The sequence below is a fragment of the Zingiber officinale genome, chromosome 5A (genome assembly GCF_018446385.1).
Source record: "Zingiber officinale cultivar Zhangliang chromosome 5A, Zo_v1.1, whole genome shotgun sequence".
In the NCBI taxonomy this organism is placed as follows: domain Eukaryota; kingdom Viridiplantae; phylum Streptophyta; class Magnoliopsida; order Zingiberales; family Zingiberaceae; genus Zingiber; species Zingiber officinale.
Window position 1 is genome coordinate 136,173,951 of NC_055994.1, and position 13,803 is coordinate 136,187,753.

Here is a 13,803-nt window from a genome sequence, read left to right on the forward strand (position 1 = left end):
TTGCGGATCCGAGCTCTCCTCGTCAAGGAGAACACCCGGAAAGGAAGGGATCGCCGAGATTTTCACCTTCTCCGAACCCTAGAAGCTTTAGAATCCTCTTTTCCGGTTGTAAGTTCAAAACAGCGAGGTGAGTTGCTACTCACCTGCAGTAGGATAGCTCCGCGACATTGATCTTCTTTTCCTTTTAATTTCGGAATTTGGTATCACTCCTTATCATCCACAGCATGCTTCTATGTTTTGGATTGAGTTTGAGCCGAATTTATGCTTGCTAGGGATTTAATTCTTTTTGTGTTTCGGATCATGTTGCCCAGAATCTGTATGTTAGAGGGTTAAGGGTAGATTTAAGATTCTTTTTCCTTCTTCCTTGCATATTTACACTGTAACATGCTTAAGGGTCTTGTTGTTGCCGTGTGTTTCCAAGAGAAGAATAGGAAAAAGGATTAAGTAAGTGGAGTGTTTTGCTCTTATTGGTTTCTTTCGTGGCACTAAACAGGGAAGTGGATTATGATTCCGGGCTGTTTTGAAGTAGACTTGAAGAATTCTGTTGCTTTAGGTTGTGAACATGTTTGCAAAGACTTTAGTTACAACAGTACTTTCTGTTTGGTTTGTGCCGGGGAACATAACAAGAAGAACAAGCATGTTTTGGATCCATATTAGCTATAGACCTTTTATTGAATTGTTAGAGCATGAAATGCTGTAGATTTATAGCTCTTGTTGGATTTTCTCCTTGTTGCGATAAAAGAACAGCTTTGAAATTAAGCATATCAATCTTAGACTTCTTTGTTACCTTAATTAGTATCTCAGTCTTAGCATACTAGTTTTATTTGCATTTCTGCAAGCATGAACATCTCTGTTTAGAGCTTAGAACAGTTTCTCTTTTATCGCATATTCGTAAGCAAGAACAATTTCCTTTAGGGCCTAGAACAACCTTTCTTTATTTGCATTTCTGTTTGTGTAGCAATAGATGTACATGAACAGATTTTCTATTTTTAAGTTGCATTCTTTTGCCCTATTTTACAGCATGTTTAGGAAGCTTAAAGTTGCTTTCTTTTGTACTATTTTATAGCATGATTAGTAAGTTCAAATTTGTTTTCCTTTGCTTTATTTTATAACATGCTTAGAGAGTTTAGATCTGTTTTCCTTATGTTATTTTTATATAACATGCTTGGTTGGTTGTAATTCTACACTTGATAGATATATCTATAGGATTTTAATAAGCTTTAATCAAGGAGTATGAGAAGTATAAGTAAAGAAAAGAAAGTAAAGGCCAAGGCCTTAGGTAAATCCCAAGGTCAAGACTTTAGGGATTTTGGCACATAGGATGCTATTAAAATGCCAAGGCATTTAAAGAAGAAGTATTTAAGATAAAAAGTATTTTACTTTTAAGAAGAGGCTAGTACCCGACTTCCAAGGTTGTCGTTAAACAAATCCAGGTGTCCAATTCCAAGGTCTTGGCCCTGGTAGACCAAGGTCTGCTCTTTTAGGATTGGCGGCTCGCTACCCCAACCTATTAGGGAACGCGCATAAGATGGTACTATGCCTGGGCCCAAGAGAAGTTGATTATTATTTTCAAGTATTAAAGTATAAATTTTAAACAAGTGAAGTAAAAGAATAAGATTAGAGTAAAAGAAGTAAGTTTCACTTTGTTTTAAAGATCAGCAAGTTTAGTTTTCTTTTATGCTAGCAGCTTTTACATGTTTAGTTTCTTACATGTTATTTATTTGCTAGTTGATGAGCATGTTTTGCTTTATATGTTGGCATTCCAGTTAGTTTGCTTTCTTTATTAGTTTATAAGCATGAGTAGTTATACATGTTATCTTTTCTGTTAGTTGATTTCTTTGCTATTTATGAGCATGAGTAGCTTTACATATTAGCATTCAGTTTTAGCATGTTTTTATTTGTATACATGCATATCGAGTTTTTGTGAGTTAGATAGCGCTCACTAAGCTTTATGCTTATAGACTGCACTTTCTCCTACTGCAGATAAAGAAAAAGGAAAGCTAATATGAAGGAAGGCGACAAGGAGATGCAAGAGGGGTGTGTGATGTCTGCACTATGGAAGTTCTAGGGATCCTTGCGAATAAGATGAATTATGATTTGTTCTTTGAGTTAATTAAGTTTTTATGTGTTAAGGAAATTTGATAACTGTTTATAAGGACACTTGATACTATGTTTGCTATTCAGTTGTGGTTGTGGATTAGTTTTCCTTTATTGTTGCTGAGTTAGATTTATTATACTGCGTGGTTGTTAGTTATGTGTTCCAGCCGCTTGTGGCTGAGTATATATACTGCATGTATTGTTGAATATGGTCACCGGTACAGGGGAGACTCTGTCGAAATTTTTCGATAGAGTTTCCATGTGGTTTTTAATCACACCGGTTAAGTAGAGTTAGTAGTTAAGTAACGGTCATCTTTAGAGAATAGTAGTAGTAAGAAGGGTGGTCGTTACATATATATTGATACTATACCAAACATTCAGTATACCGAAACTTCGATATATCAAATTTTCGATATTGTATAAATTTCATATCATTTATACTCAACTTTCAGTATTGATAAAGTATATGTCATATAAAAATCTTAAATCTCATATCGATACTGATCATACTAAAATTTTCAATATACCGTTAATATCGATATATCTATATCAACCATTATTGAATATGTATGTTTTTGACAATTGTATCGGCTGTATAGAGCAGAAAAAAATAAAAGCATGTGAACTTCTAAATATATCACCATTTGTTTCATTGTATAACAAGTTGAATTTTATCTCGAAACTATTTTCTTTTGATTTTGAGTAATTCTAGTGGCGTAAGCTGAATAAATATAAACTAAAATAAATAAACTTGACAACAATTTGATTTGACTTTAACTCATTACTGATTACTCCTCTCATTTTCTTAATGCAATTGTAACTTCCTGCATATCAGAAAGTTTGAGCTGTTGATCTCAGTCCTAGTATTTTTGATGACTGCCTGTTACCTTGGAGAGGTGAGCTACGGTGATAAATGACCTGTTTGTCCCAAGACTACAGGGCGACAGTGCCACTGGAGACACCATTACCCTCCAAGGCGCCTTTGTCATGTCGCAATCAAACAGACTCAACCAAATACTTGCACCTCACAGTTCATAATCTCATAAATGTCTTTCTTCATGCCTTAGCATTTGTACTAATGACTAGTAGTCATTCGTAATTTACCTTCTCCATATTAACCTGAAAACGGATCAGTGAGGTGTCATGTAATCTCATTAATGTCACATTTAGCCATTTCCCTCCTGTGACTTTTATCTTATTGTCAACTTCTAGTGTTTATTCATCATATCTCAACAAATTAAATGCTTCGAACACAACCTGCATGACTACCCCGCAATGTTTTGAATCTTTTGGTACCATGATGCATATTGTGCCCGTTTAGGCAAGGAAAATTTAGCAGGTAATTTCTGCCTGGGAAAATTGCAATTTGTTCTTGGATGTTCAAGATTTTCATCACTTCTGAGAATCTAATAAATTCGTTTCACCTTGCCCTCTGTAGTCAGATAATAAAGTGTGACTCTTAATTTAGGCCTTAACTCTACTTGCAATTTGGGATCCCTTGCCGTTTGGGCTTTTCTGATCTACAATTTCTTAATGCGCGCAATTCCTTCGATTGCGCTTATATTATGATTATAAAATTAGTGAATGAGGTTAATATTATTAATTCAGGGATTTAATTGTGAACCTCCAACTCCGTATGAGGAGCTGCAGCTTGAGGTCGTCGATGGTGCGCTGCAGGCTGTTGATGTACTCCCACCGCTGCTGCTCCACGAGGCTCATCGATCCCCATTATCATCTCTGGCTTCAGCCACTGGCACTTGCCAATGTCGACGACCATGCAGCAGCACCCACACAACGAAGCACCTCCATCGCCATCCGCCGCTGCAACTCCTGGCTGCTCAGAATTAGCGACGCCAGGTTCGGAATAACCGTCTGCTTCACCACCACTATCATCTGTCGTTGCTTCTTCTCAGCTTACTCAGCCCCTGTTTCCTCTTGAGTTTGCTCTATCGTGTGGGTACATCTCCAATTCTAGAGATTCCTCGTTGACATTAAACATCTGGGGATGTAGCTCAGATGGTAGAGCGCTCGCTTAGCATGCGAGAGGTACGGGGATCGATACCCCGCATCTCCATTTATTTTATTAATTTTTTTATTTTTTTATATATGACAATAATACTTTTATTATTAGAAAGATCCATCACCACTCCAGATGACTTTGCCATCTAAATAAGCCTCTCAAGTCTCAAGCCTTATCATTCGATCCAAATCTCATTGACCCGGAATCTCTCATACTTGGGCTTGAATTAAAAGCCCATATTACTCCACTTCCTATTAGATTTGAATCAAGAAAACCATTTATACTACATTTTTATTATTTTAAATTTTATAAATCCTAATCAGAGAAACTGAATTTAGATTAAATGTACAAAAATATATATTTTCTATAAATAATTTATGTCTCCAAACACGAATATATATATATATATATATATATATATATATATATTGTATTTATATATTTTGGCTGCCCAAAACCAACGTATAAAGCACTTTTGTTTCTTTATTCCAATTGTCTTTGCAAGTGAGAATCCCAAACCCAAAGATATTGTTAATTTATTTACCATTAATTGAGAAATGTATGAAATTTAGTGGTTAGACATTTAGAGTGATGTAGTGATGAAAAGGAGTCCCACCAAAGAGGATAAAAGGAGGAAAAGGCTGCTTGAACGGGTCTCGAGAAGATTCTTTTGTACAGATTTTCTTCAACTAATATGAATCATCTGGCTCTGTTTTTTATTAACTGAGCATGCTCAGGTCACAGAAGTTCTTCGAGCATGTTTTGTTCAAGTCACGAAATTCAATGCAGACCCATCATTTGTTGTCCGACTTGAAAACTAACACCACATTGGCTAGCCATTTCGGAAATTGCACTTTGAGTATGTTGCCAGTGTCCAGTAGCTTTTCCATCTCCGATCAGATGATCTAGTTTTGCTCGGAGCTAAAATCGCTTTTCTTCTACTTTACTAGCCTTGCTTTCGGTCGGAGGTACAGTTCATGCTGTGCTATGACCGCGCGAGTTACCCAGGAGCTCGTGAGTCGCCATGCGAACACATCATGATTTCGCCTTAGACAGGCAACTAGCTTTGTCTTCTTCTCCACACCCAGGTCGGTTGCGATGAAGGTAGTGGTTGTTAGGACCGGTGCGGTCGGCAAGAGGGGGTGAATTGCCTGTACAATAATAACGAAAAAAAAACCTTTCTCCATTTTTTGAAATAATAAGAAACTTGTATAAAAAGAATTGATAAACTAAAAAGAAAGAGGTTACCGATTTTTTACTTGGTTACAACCGGAAAGGTTGTTAATCAAGACTCTGAAGTACTACTCAAATTCTCCTTTCGTCGTAGGCGGAGAAGCCTCTTACAAGCATTAGAAGCACACAAAGTCGTAGAACACTTAAAGAAACTCATACACCATGTAACGACCACCCTTCTTACTACTACTACTCCCTAAGGATGACCGTTACTTAACTACTAACTCTACTTAACCGGTATGATTAAATATCACATGGAAACCCTACCGAAAAATTTCGGCAGAGTCTCCCCTGTACCGGTGACCAAATCTATAATACAAACATAATATACGCAGCCACAGACGGCTGGAACATATTTTCCACAACCACGCAGTAATAAAAATCACAATAAAAACAAAGAAACTACTCGAGCAATAGCAATGACTACCGCACTCCACAAATAATAAAAGAGACAAGCTAGACATGCGGAAATAAACTCAACTACAATCCCAAATTTAATATAACATTAACAGAGAACTAAAAGAAAGTCTTGACAATTTTGCCAGCTACTTCTGGATCTCTCCACAGTCCAATCACCACACACCTTCATCACCACCACCATCCTGTCGTCTCCCTTCATATCTTAGCTTTTCCTTTATCTGCGGTAGGAGGAAAAAAAACAAAAGATCTATAAGCGAAAACGCTTAGTAAGTACTAATCTATCTCACAAAAACATCGAAGTGCATAAAAAGAATGCAACAATACTAAAACTGAAATGCTAAAAGCAAAGCTGCATGTACCCATGATATACAGAAATAAAACTGAATACTAAACATGCTCACTAACTGACAGAAAAGTAATGAAACAACTACTGTAAGCTTAGAATTAAAGAACTAAACTTTTATTGATTCTAAACATAAAACTTGTTTCATTTTCTTATATCTTTATACCAGAAATTAATCTTTTAATTTCTCTTTTACCTTCTTCTTCTTTTCTTCTTTTCTTTTCTTTTCTTTTCTTTTCTTGACTTTTCTTTTCTTTTCTTTGGGCCCAGGCTTAGTACTATCTTTGTTTTGCGCGCTCTCTAATAGTGACTGGGGTAGCGAGCTTCCAGCCCTATGAGGATAAAGACCTCAGTCTTACCAGGGCCAAGACCTCGGAATTGGGCACCTGGATTTGTTTAACGACAACCTCGGAAGTCGGGTACTAGCCTCTTACTTTAATTTACTAGTTATCTCTTTTTAACTAGACCTTGGTCTTTTTCTTTTCACTCAGTTTTCTCATAATCCTTAATTAGAGTTTATTGGATTCCTTTAGATATACCTAACAAGTGTAGGATTATAATTATCTAAGCATGCTATATAAAAACAATACAAGGGAAACAAATCTAAACTCTCTCTAAGCATGTTATCAAACAAGGTAAAAGAAAGGTAAAATCTGAACTTCTAACATGTTGTAAATAAAGGAAAAGAAAGTACATCTGAACTTACTAATCATGCTATAAAATAGAGCAAAAGAAAGCTAATTCAAACTTGCTAATCATGCTATAAAATAGAGCAAAAGAGAGCTAATTCAAACTTTCTAAACATGCTGTAAAATAGAGCAAAAGAAAGCTAACTTGGACTTTCTAAACATGCTGTAAAATAGAGCAAAAGAAAGCTAACTTGGACTTACTAAACATGCTGTAAAATCAAATTTAACTACTAGGCATGCAATGGAATCAAGTTAAGCATACTATGAAGATCAAGCTGTGAAAGTAAAACACATTCAACTACTGCTCATGCTTAAATCTATAGCAAAGAAATAGGACATGAAGTCCGATCATGCATGTTCAATAGCAAAAGGGAAAAACTAAACAATACTACTCAAGTTTTACTAATAGAAAAATTAGCAATCTGCTCATTGGAATAAAACTCTACTGCTGTGAAAAGAAGTTTTCATGCCCGGTTGCTGGAAATAAACAAGTTCAGGGCTGCATATCAAAAGAATACCACTCCTACTTAGTAAACCAGCAAGAAGAAGAGTCTAAAGCTGATCTGAAATCTAGGGGCTGTTCTTGTTTGGATCTTAGCAAGAAATCTGCAGCCGAAATGCTAAACTAAGCCACGAAAGTATCTAACTAATTCATGCTCATTGCTTGGCAACAAAACTAAATTCTAAGGATACATATACATAATCCGGAACTGGCATCTCCACAAAGCATGGAAGAATTGAAGAATTCAACCTACCTAGCACTACATGGCACATAACATCTTATGTTCATTGTGACAGCAAGGAGAGAAAATTGAGCAACAATACCAACTATGGCAATTCAACACAACAGGAACAAAACTTAAGAAATCTCCTCCTTCTATTTCCCCAACCCTTCTCCTTACGGCAGTATCATCAAACAAAAACCCCAATCCTTTCTCAAAGAGCTCACGGCAGCAACCATGAAGTGGCAACCTGTACGGTATGATCCGAAAACAGGGAAGCAAGGGAACAAATCGAAACCTAAATTTGCATGGCAAAATACCTTAGCAAGCACCCTGTGCAACTCAAACCAACCTTAGCAATTCGGCTAGATAAACAGAGCATAGAATAAAAGCCCTAGCTTATAAATCCACTCGGCACAGCAAAATCCGCAACAAAGGGAAACGGAAACCCTAAATTCGGAGCAAGGAAGAAAATCGAAGCTCGGAGCAACTCCTACCGCAGGTGAGTAGTACTTACCTAGCGTTCTTGGACTTACAACCGAAGAGGAGAGGCGGCTAGGGTTCCGGGTGGAGCTTGAAACTTGGCGCTTCTTCTATGTCCGCGGGCTCTCTTCGACGGGAGGAACTCGGATCTGCAAGGGTTCGCCGGAAGAAGCCTTCGCCGGCCGCCAGGGAAAGGAAAACCTAGCTCCCATTGCCTTTCGCCCGAGCCCGCCGTCGCACACGCAGAAGCAGAGGAGAAGAAGAGGTTTCGGTTCGGGGAAAAGAAAACTTAAGCTTCTTTTAAATCTAGGGTTTTCCCATATAACTATACTTTAAATCTTTTTCTCTCCATACTTAGTTAACAAAGTGCTCGCAGCTCGGTTGGTTTGCTGTGTCCGGTTGGGTTTGGTTCGGCCGGAGGTCACGGGTTCGAGCCTTACCTTCAACGGTTTTTGTCAAAATTTCTTTTTGTAAGCATACTAAACGACCTCCAAAAATTGCGTAAAAATATTCTAAAAATCTCTAGAATATTTTAAAGGCATTTCCAAATATTTTTATGGACATTTGGAACTCGAAATAGGGAAAATTGGGTCGTTACACACCAGTTGTTCTAGACTACAGGGATCAGGGCTATATTTATAACTTTGTTCGGGGCACCTGGAAGGGTTCTAGGCGTCTTGTGGGGGATAAAATTTTATCTCCATCGCGACGGCTTGCACCACGTAGAGTTTGGCTAAGATTTCAACTCTGGGTACTCGAAGGGGTTTCGGGCGCCTAGAACCAAAAAGTCAGCCTCTGTTGACTTTTTGGTCTGGGTCTTCTGGTTCGGTTCCGCTCATTTGGATGATCTCGGCCATCCGGAATATGTCTCACTCGAACCCAACTTTCGGCCTTCGAGCAATCTATCGCTCCAGCTTCTCGTCCCTCAGAAAATGTCACACGCCTCCTTCTCATCTGCTCGCGTACTCTTCCGTAGTACCTCGTCCCTCAGACGCACCGAGCCCATTGGCTCTCTTCCGTGCCGTCCTTCTTGCTAGCTGCGTCTTTCGCTCGACTTCCTGTGCTTCTAAGTTTCTATACACTTAGACATAGGGATTAAATACCAACAGGATCTAACTTAACTTGGTTGATTAAATCAAAACTACCTTGGGGTACTAACAATCTCCCCTTTTTTGATGTGAGCAAACCCAAGTTAAGTTAGGGTAAACCTCAAAAATAACAGTTCTAATTTTTGAAAAAAAAAAAATTGTGCAACAATTTTTTTTTACAATTAAAAATATGAAAGGTTAAGGACTAATTACCTTCCCCCTAGACTTAATTTTCACTACTCTCCCTTTTGATCACATTAAAAATCGGGTACTTTTAAAAATGACTTTGGAAAAGGTAAATATAGAGTCTAATGAAAAAAAATGAAAGGTTAAGCTTCAAAAACTCTGGTTTTATTATCAAGTTTGAAAAAGAACTTTAAATGTTAAGAAGATTTAACAAGGGTAAAAATTTGAATTTTAGGAAAAAAAATCATACAAAATAAACTTACATTTTGATAACTAATTCATAGAAAATTTTCTAACAGAAATTTTGATAAACAATTTAAATCATTAGTTAAATGTTTCACAGTAAGTTAATTAAACATTCAATTAAGTAATTGACTTCCAAGCTATGGTGAGACACTATGCTTTCTTAGTTATTAGAGCATCAATCACTTCTAGACAAAATCTCTTAAAGAATTTAAATATTTAATTTTCTTTCTGAAAGCCTTTGGTCTAACAGGTCATGCATCAAAAGATAATTTAAATTTAAACATGATTTTGGAACCCAAAACAGATTACTTCCTACAAGATTTATCAAAAAACTTTTTAGGAACATACTTTTGTGATATTTTTTCTAATTTGACCCTTATGATATTTAAGATACCAATTTTGGTTTCTATAAATTTTTCAAGTATTTTGATTATCATATGCAAAGTTTCTTGATTTTTCAATTTAGTCTTTTAATTTTTTTATTTTTATCTTTTAATTTATCATACATTTCTAGGGGCATGTTTTTGCTATGATGGTTCTTAATTCCAAAACTTTCTTTTTCAAATTATATTTTTCATTTTTAGTTTACAGAGGGATCTCATCATTGATTTAATACATGAATATAACTGGTTAGGGGTAGTAAACATACCTTACTTACTAGATCTATTCTGAAGTTTGTTTCTTTCTCCTTGCTGCTACTTTCTTCTGAGGAGCCTCCCCCTTCATCTATGCTCTTCTCCTGATGGTTTGCCATCAGTGCAAGTCCAGCGTACTCTTCCAGGTCTGACTCTGATGACGACTCATCCCATGTTGCTTTCAGGGTTTGGTGCTTTGTTGTGGTTGGTCCCTTTTTATTTTCCTTCTTCAGCTTTGGCAAGTCATCCTTAATGCGCCCCTCTTTATTGCAGTTATAGCATCTTACCTTTCTTGATATTCTCTTCTTTGCTTGCACTTGATTAAAGTTATTAGTTTAAAAAAATTTCTTGAATTTCCTTACCATGTATATTGTTTCATCGTCGTCGAAGGAGTTGTCAGCGTCTGATTCATCCTTCTTGGCTTTTAGAGCAATGTTATTTGATTTCTCTATTTCTTGAGAATCTATACAGCAAGACTTGTGAAGTTCAAAAGTTGAAAATAAGCTTTCAAGAGTACATACCTCAAGGTCCTTAGAGATGTAGTAAGCATCTACTAAGGCTGACCATTCTTGAGTTCTCGGAAAGGAGTTAAGTGCGTGCCTTAAGGAGTTACGATTTGTTACCTTTTCTCCGAGCTTGTTAAGCTGGGTGATCATGTCTTTGATTCTTACATGGAGTTAGGCTACCTTCTCTCCCTTGTTCATCTAGAGGTTCGTCAGTTGGCTTCGGAGGATGTCCCGCTTAGGTCGACATAGGCATGATCGTAGGGGACCGACCGACAGTGATTCCAATCAGCCTCGGAAATCACACGCCTAGTAGTTAGAAATCCACGCTATCAGGTGCAGTAAAAAAAGAGCAGAGGGACCAAAGATCAGCTTTGGTCCACAAGATCTAGAGGGAGTAGAAGTCCCTCATGACGACGCCTTGAATATCTGAGAGTTAATTACTAACTATAATATTCACCGAAATTTTGTAGGTACAAGTAGCTCGATGAACATTATATTCAAGAAGGTATTTGATCAACTATAAATGGATCGAAGCGAGCTACAACCCATGACCACCCCCTTATATGTTGTTCATTGGCAATGAAGTATTGTTGATCGGTCAGCCTCGGCTAGCCATATCAGTTGGGGAAGAGCCGCTAAAGAGGATGAGAACGACGAACTTCATTATGGTGGTATTTAACCCTTGTGTCTAAATATACAGGAACTTAGAAGCACAGGAAGTCAAGTGAAAGACACAGCTAGCAAGAAGGACAACACGGAAGAGAGCCGACGGGCTCAGTGCGTCTGAGGGACGAGGTGCTACGGAAGAGTACGCAAGCAGACGAGAAGGAGGCGTGCGACATTTTCTAAGGGACGAGAAGCTGGAGCGAAAGATTGCTCGAATGTCGAAAATTGGATTTGGGTGAGTTCTATTCCGGATGGCCGAGGTCATCCAAATGAGCAGAACCGAACCAGAAGACCCGGACCAAAAAGTCAACAGAGGCTGACTTTTTGGTTCCGGGCGCCCGGAACCCCTCCGAGTACTCGAAGTTGAAAACTTAGCCAAACTCTGCGTGGCGCGAGCCGTTGCAATGGAGATAAAATTTTATCCCCCACAAGGCACCTAGAACCCTTCCAGGTGCCCCGAACAGAGCTATAAATATAGCCCTGATCCCAGTAGTCTAGAACAACTGGTATATGAGTTTCTTTAAGTGTTCTACGACTTTGTGTGCCTCCAATGTTTGTAAGAGGCTTCTCCGCATACGACGAAAGGAGAATTTGAGTAGTGCTTCAAAGTCTTGATTAACAACCTTCCCAGTTGTAACCAAGTAAAAAAATCGGTAGCCTCTTTCTTTTTAGTTTATCAATTCTTTTTATACAAGTTTCTTATTATTTCAAAAAATGGAGAAAGGCTTTTTTTTTCGTTATTATTGTACAGGCAATTCACCCCCTCTTGCCGACCGCACCGGTCCTAACAGCCACTACCTTCATCGCAGCCGACCTGGGTGTGGAGAAGAAGGCGAAGCTAGTTGCTTGTCTAAGGCAAAACCATGATGTGTTCGCATGGCGACTCACGAGCTCCTGGGTATCTCGCTGATCATAGCACAACATGAACTGTACGTCCGACCGAAAGCAAGGCTAGTAAAGCAGAAGAAAAGCGATTTTAGCTTCGAGCAAAACTAGATCATCTGATCGGAGATGGAAAAGCTACTGGACACTGGCAACATACTCAAAGTGCAATTTCCGAGATGGCTAGCCAATGTGGTGTTAGTTTTCAAGTCGAACAACAAATGATGGGTCTGCATTGAATTTCGTGACTTGAACAAAGCATGCTCGAAGAACTTCTGTGACATGTGCATGCTCGGTTAATAAAAAAGAGAGCCAGATGATTCATATTAGTTGAAGAAAATCTATACAAAAGAGCCTTCTCGAGACCCGTTCGAGCAACCTTTTCCTCCTTTTATCCTCTTTGGTGGGACTCCTTTTCATCACTACATCACTCTAAATGTCTAACCACTAAATTTCATACATTTCTCAATTAATGGTAAATAAATTAACAATATCTTTGGGTTTGGGATTCTCACTTGCAAAGACAATTGGAATAAAGAAACAAAAGTGCTTTATACGTTGGTTTTGGGCAGCCAAAATATATAAATACAATATATATATATATATATATATATATATATATATATATATATATATATATATATATATATATATATTCGTGTTTGGAGACATAAATTATTTATAGAAAATATATATTTTTGTACATTTAATCTAAATTCAGTTTCTCTGATTAGGATTTATAAAATTTAAAATAATAAAAATGTAGTATAAATGGTTTTCTTGATTCAAATCTAATAGGAAGTGGAGTAATATGGGCTTTTAATTCAAGCCCAAGTATGAGAGATTCCGGGTCAATGAGATTTGGATCGAATGATAAGGCTTGAGACTTGAGAGGCTTATTTAGATGGCAAAGTCATCTGGAGTGGTGATGGATCTTTCTAATAATAAAAGTATTATTGTCATATATAAAAAAATAAAAAAATTAATAAAATAAATGGAGATGCGGGGTATCGATCCCCGTACCTCTCGCATGCTAAGCGAGCGCTCTACCATCTGAGCTACATCCCCAGATGTTTAATGTCAACGAGGAATCTCTAGAATTGGAGATGTACCCACCCGATAGAGCAAACTCAAGAGGAAACAGGGGCTGAGTAAGCTGAGAAGAAGCAACGACAGATGATAGTGGTGGTGAAGCAGACGGTTATTCCGAACCTGGCGTCGCTAATTCTGAGCAGCCAGGAGTTGCAGCGGCGGATGGCGATGGAGGTGCTTCGTTGTGTGGGTGCTGCTGCATGGTCGTCGACATTGGCAGGTGCCAGTGGCTGAAGCCAGGGATGATAATGGGGATCGATGAGCCTCGTGGAGCAGCAGCGGTGGGAGTACATCAACAGCCTGCAGCGCACCGTCGACGACCTCAAGCTGCAGCTCCTCATACAGAGTTGGAGGTTCACAATTAAATCCCTGAATTAATAATATTAACCTCATTCACTAATTTTATAATCATAATATAAGCGCAATCGAAGGAATTGCGCGCATTAAGAAATTGTAGATCAGAAAAGCCCAAACGGCAAGGGATCCCAAATTGCA

The 13,803-nt window shown here is 38.0% G+C and overlaps 2 non-coding genes across 2 annotated transcripts; one reads left to right on the forward strand and one right to left on the reverse strand.

Annotated features, from left to right (window-relative positions):
* Positions 1-4,098: 4,098 nt before the first annotated feature.
* TRNAA-AGC lies at positions 4,099-4,171 on the forward strand. The gene has a single exon. It is a non-coding gene; the product is annotated as a tRNA-Ala (tRNA).
* A 9,040-nt stretch (positions 4,172-13,211) lies between these two features.
* TRNAA-AGC lies at positions 13,212-13,284 on the reverse strand. The gene has a single exon. It is a non-coding gene; the product is annotated as a tRNA-Ala (tRNA).
* Positions 13,285-13,803: the final 519 nt, after the last annotated feature.